This window comes from Melitaea cinxia, chromosome 27 (assembly GCF_905220565.1).
Source record: "Melitaea cinxia chromosome 27, ilMelCinx1.1, whole genome shotgun sequence".
In the NCBI taxonomy this organism is placed as follows: domain Eukaryota; kingdom Metazoa; phylum Arthropoda; class Insecta; order Lepidoptera; family Nymphalidae; genus Melitaea; species Melitaea cinxia.
In genome coordinates, this window is record NC_059420.1 from 9,868,983 (window position 1) to 9,889,334 (window position 20,352).

Genomic DNA, 20,352 nt, shown 5'->3' on the forward strand with positions numbered 1-20,352 from the left:
TGGGTAGGAATGACTCAGCCCCCACGTCCGTGTAACAATTTTCCACCCCCATGACGCCTGGTTAAGAGCCATTTCACAATTTTACGTTCTGCAAGTTTAGGTAAATTTGGTCGCATCGCGCGAGTGTACGAGCCGCGCGACCTTTGTGCTAGTAAGTATAGTGTCACAACCAAAAGACCATCTTGATCATTTTCTAATGTATAATAAAAATTAATAAGTATGGTATAAAATGTTTTTTACATAATTAATTTGTTAAAATTTTCAAGTATGTTGTATAACAACAGTCAATTTTAAAGTAAAAATAAAAAATCAATTTTATGAAACAATTTTTTTAAATTGATTTATTTTTTTCAGTTTACGAATGAATCTAATATTTACGGTATGAATAAACTAGCATTTTATGACATCGACACCGAACAAACATATTAATTAATAAATAACAAGACAAATAGATTGAAATGCCTATTTGTATTGATAATGTGAGAAAATAAAATTAAATTATACATTTTTTTTATTGTTTAATAGAGATACAAATGGAATAAAAATATGTGATCCTCCGCAACAACATTATATTCCACATACTATAATATTTTTTTTAAATGGTTTCAACGTAGAGGTTATTGAAAACTAGGACTTCAGAGTATACGTTGCGACCGTTTACCCAGGGAGGAGGCTGATGAAAAGGTTAATAATTTTATACACATAATATAAATCAAAATTCTGATCTGACTATCGACTACAACAAAGGTTGCTCTATTATATTTCAAGAATATAAATTACATTATTGCATCCAACACTGAGATTAACGACGTCAAAATATTACAATTTCGCGGATTGTTACAGATGTTTGTGTGATGGCTCTTAAAGATAACGCAGTGATGCAGATTGTGTCTTACTGGGAAAATATTAGGTAACATAACCTTGGAAGAAATATTCGTAATCGTTCTAAACAAGTTCTGCTCTGGCTGAAAGTAACTTGTTGTCATACAAATTTAACATCCAGACATCATCTGTACTTACTGAAAGAACTAACACAAAGAATACGAAGAAATAAATCAATAATATCTTGCATTAATTTCCACTGTATTTATTATCAGTCAAAGACATTTCAAGGACTGGAATCTTTTTATCGTTGTTTTTATTTACTTGGTCTCGATGTTTTTCCTTGATTTTCCTTTCATTATAAATTATCTGTAAATGTCTTTTGTACTCTCTCAGAGATTAATTACGCTGACTGCTTTGAGAGGGATCGACGGAAAATATAAGAAGCACTCGTCAAGAAACGAAAGAAGGATTTTCTAAATTTTCCAATATCGTTTAATGTAAATTCAAATTAACGAGAAAGTATTCCAACTAGTTAGTAGCAGCTTGGTGTCGTCAGTAATGTGTTATATGCCTCGCGGGTAAAAGCCACAAAATATTACAGACAAATGAGTGATGCAGATTGTGTCTTGTGTTACTAATGGAATATTACTTTTGGAAGAGATATTCTTGTTCTAAATTTTAAACATTTTAGTACTACGCTTTCTGGGTATGTATATATGCAGCGGTATAGAGTGTTTCCCGCCAAGGCCGGCCTGCACTCGAACTTCAGCGATAATGCTGAGAAAAAAAAAAGGTGCGAGAAATTCTTCACACCTCACGACTTTATTAGCAGATGCGAAGAAATCACAAAAAAGATGTACATACATTCATCAATAAGTTATTAGAGAAAGCTAAAAAAACTCTTCAGTGTAAGCAGGACTAACTCTCAACGGAGTACGAGGAGACGTCACCGTTGACGTGAGCTTGTACATACGGCGACGAAAAATGATAAACCGAGTTGACGACTTAGTCAGACGCAGAACAACAAAATAATAATAGACCAGTATTTTTAGACTCCGAAAATAGTTAAAAGTGAAAAAAAAACTGTCGTGGGATAAAACCCATTGGAAAAGGAAGAAAATACAATAAAAATGAAAGGAAAAATACATTACGGGTGATCTGAGGTTGGGCAGTTGTAGGGAGGGGTTTAATGGTAAAAACCGGTTTATCTCGATTTCTGGCTAATAAGTTAATATCTAACGAAGTTTATCTTCGTCTTTACTCTGTCATCGTGAGTGAAAGAAAAAAGAAAGCAGTAAGAGCGATGTCGAAAGTTTGTTGTAAGCAAAGAGTGATGCAGATTGTATTTCACCAACAAGTACGAAGCAATTATTCCGAAAGAGATATTACTATCACGAGTGAGTGAAGGAGGAAGAGAGAAAAAATTATTTTGTAAGGGACTCAGAGAGAAATAACGACTAGCGCCCGCATACGACTTATTTATCTTTGTAAAAGTTAAGAAGCTTTTTGCAAGCCATCGATTCGTTCAGATTGAATCCAATAACTAACTCCTTTACCACACAACAGACAAATATATATTTAATTATAAATATTTTTGGACCCACTGTTCAAAGTGAAAAATATTTATACAGTAGAATATAATCATGAGATATATATTGTTTCGTCGTTCACAGAAAGATTACCCCTTAGAGAGATTATTGCTTCAAAATGCCATAAATATATGATAAATATTTGTAAGTTGTGCTTAATCACTTCTTATATCTTGCGCTCTCATGAACAATTCGGATGAAGAACTTGAAGGAAGCTTGGAAGTGACTGACGATTGTTTATGACACAAGGACACCATCGATAATGCTAACAAAGTTGTAGTATAATTACAAATAGCCACTATCACTGTCAGCAAACAAACTATTCCAGCTGATCTACATACAGATTTAGAAGAAAGTGATGCAGATTGTCTTTTCCTTTTAAGAAACATTTGATTGAAGGAAGATTGAAGGAGACTGACAAGTTTTATTTTGATACAAGGATACCATTGACCAAGTACGTAACTAACTATGCCACTATCACTGTTCGAATTGTTCATAATTAATGACAAACTCCAGTTGTAAAAAAGTTAATAGTAACGTCGGTAGACGAAAAGATAATTAATTAATTTTTAGGATAATTAGGGATAACCAAAAAAGTTTTTGGTTTCGAAGTTTTTCTTTGATTTTCCTTTGCTTATAAATTAGTTTTACTACATATTTCTAACCAAAGGAACAATTACATGTGTGTTATACTCTATCAGAGACTACGCTGACTGCTTTGAGTGACCACGGAAAGTATGAGAAGCTCTCGTCAAGAAACGAAAGTAGGATTTTTTAAATTTTCCACTACTGTTTAATGTAAATTAAACTTAACGAGAAAGTATTCCAACTAGTTAGTAGCAGCTCGGTCGTGTCAGTAATGTGTTATATGTCTTGCGGGCTGATTTATATCGGCAGAGAAAAACAAAATGAAGTGAGTGATGCAGATTGTGTTTTTCGGCTGCATGAATTATACGTATGTCACGCGACCTTGTCTTGACAAAAGATAAAAAAATTGAAATTGAGTGATGCAGATTGTGTTTCACCAACTAAAAAGCAGTAATTTTGAAAGAGATATCATTATCACGAGTGAGTGAAGATTTGTGAGAAACATTTTTTTTTCTCTCTAAAGCGATGCACGACGAAACGCTGTTGTCTTTTTCCGGAAATGTATCAAGTGTAATATAGGTTTAAAGAATTTATTCTCAAAAAGAAAATTCACTTACATGATAACAACATAATAAATGTATAATACAAATATTCGCCTTATAAGTAGGTACTTTGTTAACGGAATGTGGCGGGACTTTTAAGTGATATATTAAGAAGATAAAATTTATTTACATCCATTTTATGTTTGTATTATTTATATACTATTTTTTTCTCTTTTATTCGTTCGTACTTATTTTTATTCACGATATATGACAGCGAAAACTCATTTCATAACTTTCCTTCCTCCTCTGAGGTGCACTGCAATGACATTAGTTTCTTTAATATTTTATTTCTCTCTCTCTCTCCCTTGTATATAGATATATTAGACTGATGAATAAAGTAATTGTTTGATGTTAAAAGAGTTCTGAAAATACACTTGCACTCGTTCAATTTCCTTTATTCTTTTACTAGTTCTGCCGCATGTGGCAGTAATTGTACTGCACAGAGAACGACTCGTCAAAGCTGTTAGGGAAAGAGACGAAAAACAACGACGACGAAACATCCTTAGAAACGCCTCTAATACAAACATAATAAAAAGTTGATGGTAATTAATGGTTGTCAGAGCTTTAGTAAGAACAGAACGTTACACACTTTTGATGAAAATTCAGTCTCCAACATCCCACTGCTAGGCATTAATGAAAACAAATAAACTGGTCTGACGGTCCAAGAATACCACTAACACGGCCAAATTCTACTTATTCCTCCTACCAGCTATGCTCCACACAGCAGTGTGCAGCACAGATGGATCTGCTTAAATTGTCAGGTAAAGAGCTGAAGCTAACATAATTATGCTTTTACTGTTACAAAGGCTACGAATACCTTTGAAGACAGTTTAATAAATGGTCATCTAAGTAAACCAGCAAAACAAATAATAATGGAAATATAATACATATGTGTTCTAATCAGGAAATATAAGAAACTCGGATTGTTACCGATATACAAAATTATTTAGAAGATAGTAATGCAGATTGTACTTCCTAAATCCACTAACAACCTCCTAAATCCACCCACTAAAGTTCGGTCGTTTCATGTTATTTTAAAACAACATCTATGGCGAAATTTTTTATATATTTATCACCATAATGAATTATTTAAAACATTAGATATTAATCAAATAAAAAAAAATGTAAAAAACCTTAACAGGCGTATCTACGCAATAAGAAGTGATCACGAGGTTGCTGAAAAAATTAAAATGTGTTTCGACTGTTACAACATGCTGCTCACTGAAAATTAACTTCAAAAAGGGCTAGATAATGGTCATTAAAGTTCCCCAGTAATATAAAAAGGTGAATATTCAAAATAAACTATTAGTTGAAGAATCTAATACTATAAAGTACAGAACGTAACGCTTTGTGGTTCGCTGCTGTGATTAGTTCATTACTTACGGCTCAGTATAATTCCAGTTATAAGGAGAAATTCAAAGAATTTAAACGTATATGGTAGGTATGAGTTTCTGATTTTTCTATATTTATTTTGTAATTTTTATACATATATAATATTTAAAGATTTAGTGACAACTATCACATGTGTAAGAATATTTCTATCTCAAATTACTCAAATTTTATTTTTTCGCCTTTTGATAGAAATGCATAATAAATAAAGAAATAAAAATCACATGCAATGAGTCTTATTAGAAACGTCATGAAGTCGCATTCTTATCTAATTTGCATTGCTATTATTGATAGTCTTTATTATATTGAGATTGTTGTGAAGTAATATGTGATCCGCCATTTTGTATCGGGGGCCATCTTAGATTTACAATCTTATGGAATATATTATGTTGTGTTGTCATCAAGATTAAGAGTGTGTACAAAATATCAGATCAATCTGTAATAAGGAAAGGTGTAAAATTACAATAATTACACGTTTAATAAAAACAGTATCTTGGTGACGGAGCTAAGCTCGGTATTTTTAGTAAATAGTGCTGCGTGGCTACGGCACTAAAGAATTTAGCCACCCCCTCTCTTCCCGTGGGTGTCATAAGAGGCGACTAAGGGATAACAAGGTTCCACAACCACCTTGGAACTTAAGAAGCCGACCGATGGCGGGATAACCATCCAACTGCTGGCTTTGAAATACACAGGCCGAAGACGGGCAGCAGCGTCTTCGGTGCGACAAAGCCAGTACTGCGGTCACCAACCCGCCTGCCTAGCGTGGTGACTATGGGCAAAACACATGAGTTCACGTTATTTTTGGCGTCAACTTGTGGAGGCCTATGCCCAGCAGTGGACTGTATAGGCTGTAATAATGATGATGATGAGTGTTTTTTGGAAATCATATTTAAATACGAATTACATATTTATAAAATATGAATAATATTTTTTTTACCGACGATAGTAAAAAATATAAATAGATATAAAAAATCAAAAATAAAAAATATAATTAAAAAATAATAATGATAAAATACGAATTTTACCGACATAATAATAAAAAATAGGAACTGGCTATTTAAATAAAAAATAATGAGTGCAATTAGAAAAAAAAGAAAAAAGAATCGATCTGAATCGAAATTTAAGGATTTGAACCGTTGTGTTTTCGGTCGATCGCGACCGGCCGATTTCCTTTAATTTACCTTCGTATTCTAACGATATTGTAGCCCTTTTTTCATTGCCTAAAAACAGGGATAACACGACATTTTCTAAAAATGAATCCTAGCTAGATTTATTTATCTCCCCCGAAATTCCCTGTGTACGAAATTTCATAAAAATCGTTGGAGCCGTTTCCGGGATTCAGATTATATATAATAATAATAATAATACACTTTATTGTACACCAAAAAAAGAAATGATACATATCAAAGAAAGAAAAAAAAATATTGACAATATATTCATTAGGTACAAAGGGCGGCCTTATCGCTAAAAAGCGATCTCTTCCAGGCAACCTTAGGGCAAAGGAAATGGTCTAGCGTCAGCATAGGTGTACAAGTTACAACTTTATTATAAATATTCAAATAACTAAACATATACATACATACATACATATATACATACATAAATAGATACATGAATACATACATACATACTGACATATATACATATATACCTACGTACATTAATACATACATATAAATACATATATGTATACATTATAATTATGGATTACTTGTTTATTGTTGAGTTTGAAGAAAATGCTTCCAAACAGTCTTTTTAAAAAGTGCAGGTGTTTGTACACGTTTGATATTCAAGGGCAAGGTATTCCATAAGCGAGAGGCTTGAACTGTAAAAGATTTATCATAAAAGGAAGAGGAGTGAGAAGGAATTTCAAGAAGAAAATTACTGTCAGAACGAAGACAGCGTTCGTGAGAAGCACCAAGGAATTTGAAACGTTCTTTCAGATAGGAAGGGGTAAAGGGATTAAATAAAATGGAGTAAAGTAGAGTAAGGATATGAGTATATATACATATATACAAGAATTGCTCGTTTAATAGTATAAGATTTAACAAATTACAAGAACTGAGTACTGAGTCTTGTGTTGACGAATATTAGTTTTGGAAGAGATATTCTTATTCTAAAATATAACACTTTAGTACTACGCTTCTTGGGTAAGTACTTTTATGTACCTGAACATTCGATCGGAACACGTTCTGTTTCACAACATATGACATATGGGTATGACAACCGTGTATTGTTTGTTTTTGATATTTTTTAATAATTTATAGAAGATAGGATTTAAAAAGAAAAATTAATTCGGCATTTTGTTTTTTGATAAAGTGAAAAATAACAGATTTGACGTAGTAAACATTTTCGGTTTCTGTTTCGATTCCTACTCTGGATGGATATTTGTATTTAAACATTTGTTACTCGTAGTATGGATTATGTATATCCTTCAAACCAACTCTTCTCCACATGGAGAGAGATATTCGATCAAACAAAAAAAAAGTAAGAGTTTATTTTTGTGTACATCAGATATGATCAGAATGATGAGAAGTGTGTTAAACTAATTAGCTAGCGATCATGCAAATAATGCAAATTAAAGACTTCAATGTCAGAAGCAGAGGAAGAAAGTGATGCAGATTATATCTTTTCCTTTTAAGGAACATTCAATTGAAGGAACATTGGAAGAGATTGACAAGTATTTATTAATTTTGATACAAGGACGCCATTGACCGAGTTCGTAACAAACCATGCAATTATAAATTTTTATTTTATTGTCTGATTTTTTTGCTGCCTTAACTTTCTTTTATTATTGTCGAATTTTTTTTTAATTTATTTGTATTTTTATTTTTGTAAAGGACATTATTTTGACTTTCGTTAAGTATGTGTATCACCTTATGAAGAAATAAATGTTTTCATTTCATTTCATTACAAATCGTTAGTAACAATCTTCAACTGTAAAGAAGTTAATAGGTGTCGATGTCATCGTCATACGAAGTGGGAAGACGAAAAGATAATCAATTAAATATGAATTATTCGGGATAACCAAAAAAGTAGTAATCTCGATCAAACTACATGTAACATTAAAAGCACTAAATAAATAAAATAAAAATAAATAATAAAAAAATCCATAAACAAACAATCGAATTCAGAGAATGAGAATGGCACGGTGGTGAGACCACCAAGCACTGCTAGACCACGGCAAACATCTGTATGGCCACTACAAATGTTTGTTATGTGCGGGGATCGCAGCTAAATATGTGACAAAGTATCAATTGAAAAATCTAGTGCCGTAATGTACGGAACGTAAATTACGGCTTTGTGGTTAAGTACTGTGATTACTTACAGCTAAAAAAAACCGTATTTATGAGAAATCAAAAGAATTTAAGTCCATATCAATGATATTATTATTTTTTTTTTTATAATATTCTAAGAATGAATTGACAACTTTCGTGTGTATAAGAATAGTTTTATCTCGAGCTACTTGAAATTTAAGTGTCTCACCTTTTGTTCAAAATGCAATAAATAAGGAAAGATTTTTACATATGTGATTAAAAATATACATATTTCAGACTCCTCGTAGCAAATATACATCTATATATGTTTATATAAATATATGCTACGACGTAGGCGAAAGACAAAGAAAAGGGAATTAGCGATGCAAATCGTGTCTTTTATAATCAATGAAATAATAACTTTGGAAGAAATATTCGTAATCCTTCTAAACAAGTTCTGCTCTGGCTGAAAGTAACTGGTTGTCATACAAAAACGTCCAGACATCATCTATACTTACTGGAAGTGCTAACAAAACGAATATGAAGAAATGAATCAATAGTATGTTGCATTAATTTGTAACACTTTTAGGTGTTGCAGGAGGTTTTTGTGTTGTTTGTGATTTTCTTTAAAAGCCTCTAGGTGATTTTAATATTAAAGATCTAGTTCGACCTGGTGAAACATCCGTCTTAATTGGTTGTTTTCTTCAGACTTGTCGAATTTGACTGATCTATATTTTTTTTATTGTTTTGTCTAAATAGACTAATTCTTTTAATCTTTGATACTGTTGATGCTCACAACAGTACAAATTTATTTACTACTAAAGAGTTAATCCTCGTTAGTATTTTATTAGGACATTTCCTAATCTACTTTTACTTTTACCTGTCAGAAATTACTTCTGGAATTTCTATTCGAGTTTTGTTTCTTCACCATTGTGAAAACATTCTCCACATTTTTACTGAATGAAGATATTTATAAGAGTCTTCATTACAGTCGTTAGATCATTCTTAGTTTTAATAATAGTCGTTAGATAAGTCTTAGTTTTAATAATAGTTTAAGAGCAATGAGCAGGGCATAGGGTTTATACTACTAGTCAATTCAGAGACTGTTTTATTTCCCTTCCCAGTGTTTGTTTGTGTCCGTGCTTTAATAAAGAAAAAGCTTCATGGCCATGCTTAACTTTAAAATGTAAATAGTTAGTTTTTAAGGAAATTTAAATAGTTAGTTTTTGAGGAAATGTGAATAGCTAGTTTTTAAGGTATTAGGTTATGAAACTCAGAGCTTGGTTTTCTCCGTAGTCAATCTCGATTAGTTTTAGTACCGCGGTTACTTTTAAGGCAAATAAGTAAGTAAACTAGGATTAAGTATAGTTAGTTCATATAGTTAAATTTCAAAATTTTAAGATTTAGTTATAGCGTAGAACTTTTGATTCTGTAGAAGTTAGAATAGTTTATAGGTGAAGTCATATGTTGTTTCTAGTTGGTATTCTTTTCTCTACTACCTAATATTCTTTACTTGTTTTAATTTGGCGTATAGACTTTATTTTTTTTTTTGGTAATTCTTTTATCAAAAAAAAATATTTAACAATTTTAATTTTTAAATATTTTTTTTAACCCAACCAAAGATGCACTGTAACACTTTTAGGTGTTGTAGGAGGTTTTTGTGTTGTTTGTGATTTTCTTTAAAAGAAGACCTAAAGCTTTACTTTCATGGCCATCATTTAATTAAAAAAGAAAATTTCTTATACTTGCTTTTGTATTAAAATTAATTATGTCTGGCAACAAAATTCTTCTTGCGTTCTGTCGCACGCGCAGACTTTGGGTCTGTCAAACGTCAAGGATTGGTCGTAGTGTCATTGATTATTTTATTTTCGGTTATCCACTCGAGATGTGATCACCTAAAGTTATTTTTTCGTCCGTTGAGTGAGTTTGTTTTATTTAAATAATTATTCGAATTATTTAAACAATAATCGTTTGTACTTATTGCTTTCTTTCTTTTGTTTCTAGGCTTGAGCCCATATTTTTTAAATTTTAATATTAATAATGGCGTCTCCATAAATGTGACTACCGTCATGTAAAAATGCAATCGACTTATCCGGTGAGATTTGAATCTATTTTATCGGTTGTTGTTTTTGTATGGGTTAAATAATTCTTTCCTAACGTTGTTTATTTTTTATTCCGCAGCTTATTAAAAGTTATTAAAAATTACTTAAATGTTCCATATTGATAACAAGATTACCCTCGTTTGAACTCACATGCCTATGCTGTGGGGTTTAGTTATTCTAATTATAATTTTTTAACAATACTGGAAGCATACTTATTCAAAACATCTATTGATTCATGGTATCACTCTGAAATACTGCAAAGAATGGGAAGATCCAATTATTATGACGCTGGCAAATAGATGGACTCTCATCGACTATCGCCTATCACTCACATCCAGAACATATCCGGTATTGTGATATTTATTTTCAGTTGTATAAAAATTTAAAGACTAAAAGTAGTGAATTGTGTATAATATATCTGTAGTAATTTATAAATAGCAAATAATAGTAATAGTTTTGTATTCTAAAGTATTATTGAATCTGGTAAATGTTTCTTTTGGTTAAATTTAGTATATTAAGTAACTGTTTGGAAAAACCATTTATTGTAGAATCACCCTCTTTTTCTTTTTTTTGTAGCTTAACTATATTTCACCTTTTCTTTAGATATAATAAATCATTAGTAAATCTGTGTTATGTATTTTTATTCTAAATGCATCATTCGTTTGTCGGAGTACTATCTTGGCGCCCTATTTAAAATAAATTTTAGATATTGATTCCGCTCCAGGGTTTACAAGACCTCGCGTCCCTGTGATACTAAATCTGTAATTGATAATATGTATGTCTCATAGCTAGTCCGATCAAATTTTAATGATCCAACGGGAAGCGCTACAACGCCTAACCGTGTGACGTTAGAAATTGTGTTTATTTATTTGGTCTTGGCGATTTTCGTTGATTTTCCGTTTTTATAAATTAGTTGTAAAAATGTCTTGTACTCTCTCAGAGATTACGCTCACTGCTTTGAGAGTGGTCGACGGGAAATATGAAAAGCTCTCGTCAAGAAACCAAAGTAAGATTTTTAAATTTTCCATTCACGTTTAATATAAATTAAAATTAACGAGGAGATATTAACAAAAGAAAAAATGATGCAAATTGTGTCTTGTGTTGAGGAATATTAGTTTTAGGAGTGATCGTACTCGTTTCTATGAGAACCATAAAAACATCAAACGTTCATTCAAATAATTTACTTATTTCGGTTCCACTCAGGCCTTCCGCCGGCTTGGTGCGAGGCTGACGAATCATCGGGCTCCATTATCTTCAGAACTGGGCTCTCTCTGGGACTTCTTCAGAATAAACCGCGGAAGACGACGCTCAGCCCCCGGCACATATGAACATATCGAAACACACACAATCACAAATCACCAGTAAAACTCGCAAGAGACCTCTTCCACGTTGTCCAAGAAACTGTCTTCTCCAAGAAATTCAAAGAAAAACGATGGCTATTGGTCAAAAAAGAATCTGACCTAAGCTCAGACGATGAAGACGGAACTGAACGTCGTATAGCTAATCTAATAGACTTCTTTTTTACGATTGTAAAAAGTCAGAAAGACGATAGAAAGAGGAGTAGAGGTAGTTGTTTTAAAAGCGAAACTAGTCCCGAAGAGAAGAAATACGTACCAACTAAAGTTAATATAGAATTAGAAAATAAAATGGAGACATTGACTGAATATCTAGCGACAACAGGCTGCGTTGAAAAAGATGACAATGATGATAAGAAGATTACTCTTATGGAATTCCTCTTGACAGAGGATAAGAACTTCGAAAAACCTATAATTGAAATAAACACTAAAGGAGTTAAATTTGAGTCCGATAAACCGACGTTTATCGGACTCAAATTTAAACGTAAAAATCTAAAACACTTTTTTCGGATTTTATCGCGGTTTATTATTCACTTTTGATTCCCGATGTTTCGGATACTTTACAGCAACCATGGTCACGGGAGAACATGAGAAGATAATGAGACGCTTGTTGAAATGTTACTAAAGTACATGGAAGGTTACAATGGAAAAGATAAGGAATCTAAGTCTCTATCAGTAACTCCATCGCTTTCAGAAAAATCCAAATCTGATATGACGATAAGTAAACTTGAAACGTTCAGTGATATGAGTAAAACTAAGTCAGATTCAACATTAACTCAAATCCAAGATACAGTCATTGATGAACAGGAAGATAGTGAAATACGGCATATATCAGAAACGGTTATAGACTTGAGTTACATTAAATCAGACCTTGAAGAAATATTTGAAGAAGCGGTCGTTTACATTTCTAATGTCTCGGTAAACATAGACTTTTTTTATGTCCTCGGCCGCCGAGAAAAAAAAAGCTGGAGGAAAAAAACTCTCGGTACTCTTTTAAAAATTTAAAGTCATGTATAAGACAAAAAGTAACCATAAAATGACCATGTAACCATGTAACCATGAAATGATCAGGACAAACACGCGATAGCCAATCGTGTGTGTCGAAACTACCACATGTCACCTGCCCACAATATTTTAACTATATCTATTTACAGATTGAGATCAAAGACATGGCCTGGTCGAGTAAGAAAGACTATTACAGACAAGTATAATTCTTATCAATTTCTGTTTTATCTCGAGTATTGGACAGAGGGTAGCGGAACAGTAAACATTCCCTCTGTGTGTATCGTGTAAAAATAATAAATAAATCTTGAAAAATAGTGAAAAACTCAAACAAAAAGCAAGTTAAAGTGAAAAATAAGACACTTTAAATATATGTCGATATGAATTGACTTACGAAAGTTCATAATACAGTGCAAAAAGTGTTATAACAAGAACAAACTTAATGTGTGCATAAATCGATCCATAAAACCATAAACTTATCATTGGAAATACAAATAATGAGAGTGAAACAGTTGTGACAGTCATAATAACATTGTGAAAAAAACATGAATAAGTTAATCTGTGAACTAATTAACGAACAATTTAAAAAAACGAATAGTTGTCGAACTAATATTACAATTTTTTGAAAAAGCGCCATCTGTAACAAATCGGAAGAACTGTTTATATCTTTTAAATACCCATCTACTTAGCTAAGGGCAAAATCGAAGCTAGTACCACAAAGTACAGCTAGAGTGCAGGAAAAAATAAAAAATGGACGAAATCACAGTAACGTTAAAAGATTTACAAGCAAAATTCAGTGAACAATCAAGGGAGCTAAAAGAAATGAAAGAGAATATTCCAAACAGCATTAATAAAAATATAGATGAAAATTTTATCATTTTTGAAACCAGACAACAGCAGTTAGAAAAAATTACAGAAGAACAAGCACGAAAAATTCAAAACTTTGAAAGACTAATAAGAAAGAAAAATATAATTTTTTTCGGAGTAGAAGAAACTTTACAAGATAACGTTTTAGATATTATAAATAATATTATGAAAGTCGATTGCGGAATTAGAGATATTGAGTGTGTATCGCGCATGGGAAAAAATTTGAAAAGATAAGACCCATAATTGTTACGTTCACTACCATGGGTAAAAAATTGAATTACTCAAAAACAAGAAAATGCCGCAAAATTCCGCTAATTTCTACATTATAGAAGACTATCCCTCGGTAGTTCTGGAAGAAAGACAGAAGCTTAGTACCCAGCTACAACAAGAACAAGAACAGGGAAAAAAGGCATTTATAAAAGACAAAAAGCTAGTAATTCTATCTGGAAAATTTAACAACAAACATCAATGTCAAAAGAGAAATTTATCGCTGACTTCGGAACCAGTTATAGATGTTGAGAACATGAAATTATTTCTAAAAATCGGAGCAAGAAAAATAAAATGGATCTATATTTCGTAAAAAAGAAACCGGAAAATACAGATATTAAGTCTCTCATACAATGCTAGATCATTACTATCAGATGAACGGCTATTGGAGTTCAAACAATCTATATCTACTATCAAATATGATATCATAGGTCTATCAGAAATCAGGCGTACAGGTTATAATATGGAAGAAAGTGAAGACCATATATTCTGTTACTTTGGCGAGACTAAACGCCAATATGGAGTAGGTTTCCTTATTAAAAAGTCTGTTTACTGACCGACCCATAGCTCTTTACAAACTTCACGATATCGAACTCACTAGATCCTTGGTTTCAAATGCAACAAGAATGGAATTTAAAGAATCAGCGGGACCATTCGAGTGGGAGGCGGCAGGCAACAACGACAACAATGGCACCTTGTACGCGCGATCGTCGCCGCTGCTCGTGCTGCAATGGGACAGGCGGCGGCGGCGGCGCGAGGTGGGCCGCCGGCAGCGCGGCCGGCTCCGGCTGCAAGAGGATTTGTTGATTTGGCGAACCGCGAACGGTCGCTTGCCCGACGACGGTGGAGAACAGTGTGCCCTGCATTCGATAGCCGATTTCGTTAACAGTAGCTATCGCACAGCCTTCGTGATTCTAGGAGTATTGCTGTTGTCAATAGTGATAGCCGTACTCGGTGCTACTGTGATATATTGCAAACGACGTGCAGAACGAAAGTATCGTTCCCATCTACAGGGTTTAGGGCTTCACTCGATATTGCCCAAGACGATAGGTCTCGATCGCTGGGAGATTCTCCGGGAGCGCGTCGTCATTAACAGAAAACTTGGCATGGGCGCTTTCGGGACGGTCTACGGCGGGTACACCCTGCGGGCTGAGGATCGCGGGCGTACCGCCATGGCCGTCAAGATGCTAAAGGCGGGTGCGAGCACGGAGGAGAAACTAGATTTCCTATCGGAGACGGAGGCCATGAAGCGTTTCGATCACAAAAATGTCGTTCGGCTCCTCGCCGTAATTACTGAGACGGAGCCGGTGTGCACTGTCATGGAGCACATGCTGCACGGTGACCTCGAGAACCTGGCCTGCCCGGGTGCAGGCGAGGACCCAGAGGAGCAAGTGTCGTCCCGGTGCCTCGCGGGCATGGCGCTGGACGTGTCGCGTGCTGTCCTACCCGACGCAGCTGCGCTACGTACACCGCGACGTGGCCGCCAGAAACTGCCTCGTGAGCGTGCGCCGCGTCGTCAAACTCGCCGACTTCGGCATGACCCACCTGGTCTTCGAGAACGGTTACTATCGATTTAGCCGCAAGGAAATGTTTCCCATCTGGTGGATGGCTCCGAAGAATCTCGGCGCTCGGAGTGTTCTCCCCCGCATCGAACCTTCGGCGTACTGTTATACGAGATAGTCACGTTCGGATCCCTGCCCTTCCAAGGCCTCAGTAACAGCGAAGTCCTATCGAGAGTGAAAAGGGGCCAGACGCTCGAGCTTCCGATCGGACTGAAACCGCAACTCGAGGTTCTGATCAAGTCGTGCTGGCGGCACGACTCCAAGGTGTGGCCGAGGGCGTGCGAGGTGGCCGCATTCCCACCTACCTCAGCGCGGACGCACCGCGCGTGAGTGCCGCCTTCCTGCCCTGAAGCCCACGCGTGGGCTCGTCCGTTAATTTCGTACCTCACATGATTAATGGATGACCCTTTTTGTATTTTAATGATGGACGCATCCTTTCGCCTTCAAGTGACAATATTTTCAAGTGTGATATATATAATATTGAAGTTTTGTTGAATATTTATTCAAGTGCACGTCTCGTTCACAAATGAGAGCGAGTCGGTTGGCCTCGGACCTCGTACCTTACATACCGTATCATTCCAAAATTTTCTAGTCAGTTCATAGCTAGTAGACTGTATTTCCTGTGTGGTTACGGCATCAAAGAATATAGCCACCCCTTCTCTTCTTGTGGGTGTCGTAAGAGTCGCCTCTTACGGGCAAAGACGGGTAGCAGCGTCATCGGTGCGACAAAGCCAGCCCTGCGGTCACCAACTCGCCTGCCCAGCGTGGTGACTATGGGCAAAACACATGAGTTTACGCCATTTTTGGCGTGAACTTGTGGAGGCCTATGTCCAGTAGTGGACTGCGAAAGGCTGTTGTGATGCGGTGATGACTGTGATGATTATTTTATGGTTTTAAACTATTGAAAAATTAGAAAGACGGCGTATTTTAGCGGTTCTTGAAAAATCGGACTCATCCGACGCGGATATTACCGTCTGATCCGTGGTCTGGTGAGGATGATGAGCATTTGAGTGGGCGTAATCAACCTATACACAACAAGAGAGATATCGGATAATGATAAGGTTCCACTGTCAATAATTAAACGCACAGTGTTGAGTCCTAAGAGTTTACCTCCCCCTTTTTTACCTCCTGTAGTTTTTACCTCCCGATTGGCTTTCTAAAAAGATAAAACTCTTGTCTCTCATACCTAAAAGGATAAGATAGTTTTGTTGGTGTCAACCCTGCACCATGATGACACTGATGAAAAAACCCGGAGATCAACACCAATACAACTCAACCAAATGTGGAGCCGATGTCGCTGATGAATTACGCGCTACGTCTCACGTGTGTCAACTCAAAGAAGGTGTGCCTGTGTCAGGTGTGCCCTGCAAGTAAGGAACGCAAAACTACCCACGCGTTTCAAGGATGCAACATACATATTTGCCTCAACTTATAGTGCCTTTCTGTCCCAATTGTGTAAATAATGATGATTCTTTTAGTGTTTTCTTGTTTTTATCAAAATTCAATTAAAAAAATTAAATCTGATAATTATTATAACTAGCTTAAGTTTTGCTAGATGTACCAAATTTGTTAATTTTATAGAGTATTTGTTTTAAAGCTTCGTTTTCACAATTAAAACTTTATATTGCATTATATTTTTAGTGTTGTATAATAATAGTTAATAATTAATGTAGGTAACAAACAATATTAATATCCTCAAATAGATACTGAAATATTTGCATTGTCTTTCTGGGTAGGAATGACTCAGCCCCCACGTCCGTGTAACAATTTTCCACCCCCATGACGCCTGGTTAAGAGCCATTTCACAATTTTACGTTCTGCAAGTTTAGGTAAATTTGGTCGCATCGCGCGAGTGTACGAGCCGCGCGACCTTTGTGCTAGTAAGTATAGTGTCACAACCAAAAGACCATCTTGATCATTTTCTAATGTATAATAAAAATTAATAAGTATGGTATAAAATGTTTTTTACATAATTAATTTGTTAAAATTTTCAAGTATGTTGTATAACAACAGTCAATTTTAAAGTAAAAATAAAAAATCAATTTTATGAAACAATTTTTTTAAATTGATTTATTTTTTTCAGTTTACGAATGAATCTAATATTTACGGTATGAATAAACTAGCATTTTATGACATCGACCCCGAACAAACATATTAATTAATAAATAACAAGACAAATAGATTGAAATGCCTATTTGTATTGATAATGTGAGAAAATAAAATTAAATTATACATTTTTTTTATTGTTTAATAGAGATACAAATGGAATAAAAATATGTGATCCTCCGCAACAACATTATATTCCACATACTATAATATTTTTTTTAAATGGTTTCAACGTAGAGGTTATTGAAAACTAGGACTTCAGAGTATACGTTGCGACCGTTTACCCAGGGAGGAGGCTGATGAAAAGGTTAATAATTTTATACACATAATATAAATCAAAATTCTGATCTGACTATCGACTACAACAAAGGTTGCTCTATTATATTTCAAGAATATAAATTACATTATTGCATCCAACACTGAGATTAACGACGTCAAAATATTACAATTTCGCGGATTGTTACAGATGTTTGTGTGATGGCTCTTAAAGATAACGCAGTGATGCAGATTGTGTCTTACTGGGAAAATATTAGGTAACATAACCTTGGAAGAAATATTCGTAATCGTTCTAAACAAGTTCTGCTCTGGCTGAAAGTAACTTGTTGTCATACAAATTTAACATCCAGACATCATCTGTACTTACTGAAAGAACTAACACAAAGAATACGAAGAAATAAATCAATAATATCTTGCATTAATTTCCACTGTATTTATTATCAGTCAAAGACATTTCAAGGACTGGAATCTTTTTATCGTTGTTTTTATTTACTTGGTCTCGATGTTTTTCCTTGATTTTCCTTTCATTATAAATTATCTGTAAATGTCTTTTGTACTCTCTCAGAGATTAATTACGCTGACTGCTTTGAGAGGGATCGACGGAAAATATAAGAAGCACTCGTCAAGAAACGAAAGAAGGATTTTCTAAATTTTCCAATATCGTTTAATGTAAATTCAAATTAACGAGAAAGTATTCCAACTAGTTAGTAGCAGCTTGGTGTCGTCAGTAATGTGTTATATGCCTCGCGGGTAAAAGCCACAAAATATTACAGACAAATGAGTGATGCAGATTGTGTCTTGTGTTACTAATGGAATATTACTTTTGGAAGAGATATTCTTGTTCTAAATTTTAAACATTTTAGTACTACGCTTTCTGGGTATGTATATATGCAGCGGTATAGAGTGTTTCCCGCCAAGGCCGGCCTGCACTCGAACTTCAGCGATAATGCTGAGAAAAAAAAAAGGTGCGAGAAATTCTTCACACCTCACGACTTTATTAGCAGATGCGAAGAAATCACAAAAAAGATGTACATACATTCATCAATAAGTTATTAGAGAAAGCTAAAAAAACTCTTCAGTGTAAGCAGGACTAACTCTCAACGGAGTACGAGGAGACGTCACCGTTGACGTGAGCTTGTACATACGGCGACGAAAAATGATAAACCGAGTTGACGACTTAGTCAGACGCAGAACAACAAAATAATAATAGACCAGTATTTTTAGACTCCGAAAATAGTTAAAAGTGAAAAAAAAACTGTCGTGGGATAAAACCCATTGGAAAAGGAAGAAAATACAATAAAAATGAAAGGAAAAATACATTACGGGTGATCTGAGGTTGGGCAGTTGTAGGGAGGGGTTTAATGGTAAAAACCGGTTTATCTCGATTTCTGGCTAATAAGTTAATATCTAACGAAGTTTATCTTCGTCTTTACTCTGTCATCGTGAGTGAAAGAAAAAAGAAAGCAGTAAGAGCGATGTCGAAAGTTTGTTGTAAGCAAAGAGTGATGCAGATTGTATTTCACCAACAAGTACGAAGCAATTATTCCGAAAGAGATATTACTATCACGAGTGAGTGAAGGAGGAAGAGAGAAAAAATTATTTTGTAAGGGACTCAGAGAGAAATAACGACTAGCGCCCGCATACGACTTATTTATCTTTGTAAAAGTTAAGAAGCTTTTTGCAAGCCATCGATTCGTTCAGATTGAATCCAATAACTAACTCCTTTACCACACAACAGACAAATATATATTTAATTATAAATATTTTTGGACCCACTGTTCAAAGTGAAAAATATTTATACAGTAGAATATAATCATGAGATATATATTGTTTCGTCGTTCACAGAAAGATTACCCCTTAGAGAGATTATTGCTTCAAAATGCCATAAATATATGATAAATATTTGTAAGTTGTGCTTAATCACTTCTTATATCTTGCGCTCTCATGAACAATTCGGATGAAGAACTTGAAGGAAGCTTGGAAGTGACTGACGATTGTTTATGACACAAGGACACCATCGATAATGCTAACAAAGTTGTAGTATAATTACAAATAGCCACTATCACTGTCAGCAAACAAACTATTCCAGCTGATCTACATACAGATTTAGAAGAAAGTGATGCAGATTCTGTCTTTTCCTTTTAAGAAACATTTGATTGAAGGAAGATTGAAGGAGACTGACAAGTTTTATTTTGATACAAGGATACCATTGACCAAGTACGTAACTAACTATGCCACTATCACTGTTCGAATTGTTCATAATTAATGACAAACTCCAGTTGTAAAAAAGTTAATAGTAACGTCGATAGACGAAAAGATAATCAATTAATTTTTAGGATAATTAGGGATAACCAAAAAAGTTTTTGGTTTCGAAGTTTTTCTTTGATTTTCCTTTGCTTATAAATTAGTTTTACTACATATTTCTAACCAAAGGAACAATTACATGTGTGTTATACTCTATCAGAGACTACGCTGACTGCTTTGAGAGTGATCACGGAAAGTATGAGAAGCTCTCGTCAAGAAACGAAAGTAGGATTTTTTAAATTTTCCACTACTGTTTAATGT

General features: G+C 34.4%; 1 long non-coding RNA gene and 1 pseudogene across 1 annotated transcript; both read left to right on the forward strand.

Moving 5' to 3' along the window:
- Positions 1-10,069: 10,069 nt before the first annotated feature.
- Positions 10,070-10,981, forward strand: LOC123667029. The gene is made up of 3 exons (XR_006745357.1): positions 10,070-10,170; positions 10,255-10,345; positions 10,432-10,981. It is a non-coding gene; the product is annotated as an uncharacterized LOC123667029 (long non-coding RNA).
- Positions 10,982-11,273: 292 nt separating this feature from the next.
- Positions 11,274-15,735, forward strand: LOC123666999 (annotated as a pseudogene).
- Positions 15,736-20,352: the final 4,617 nt, after the last annotated feature.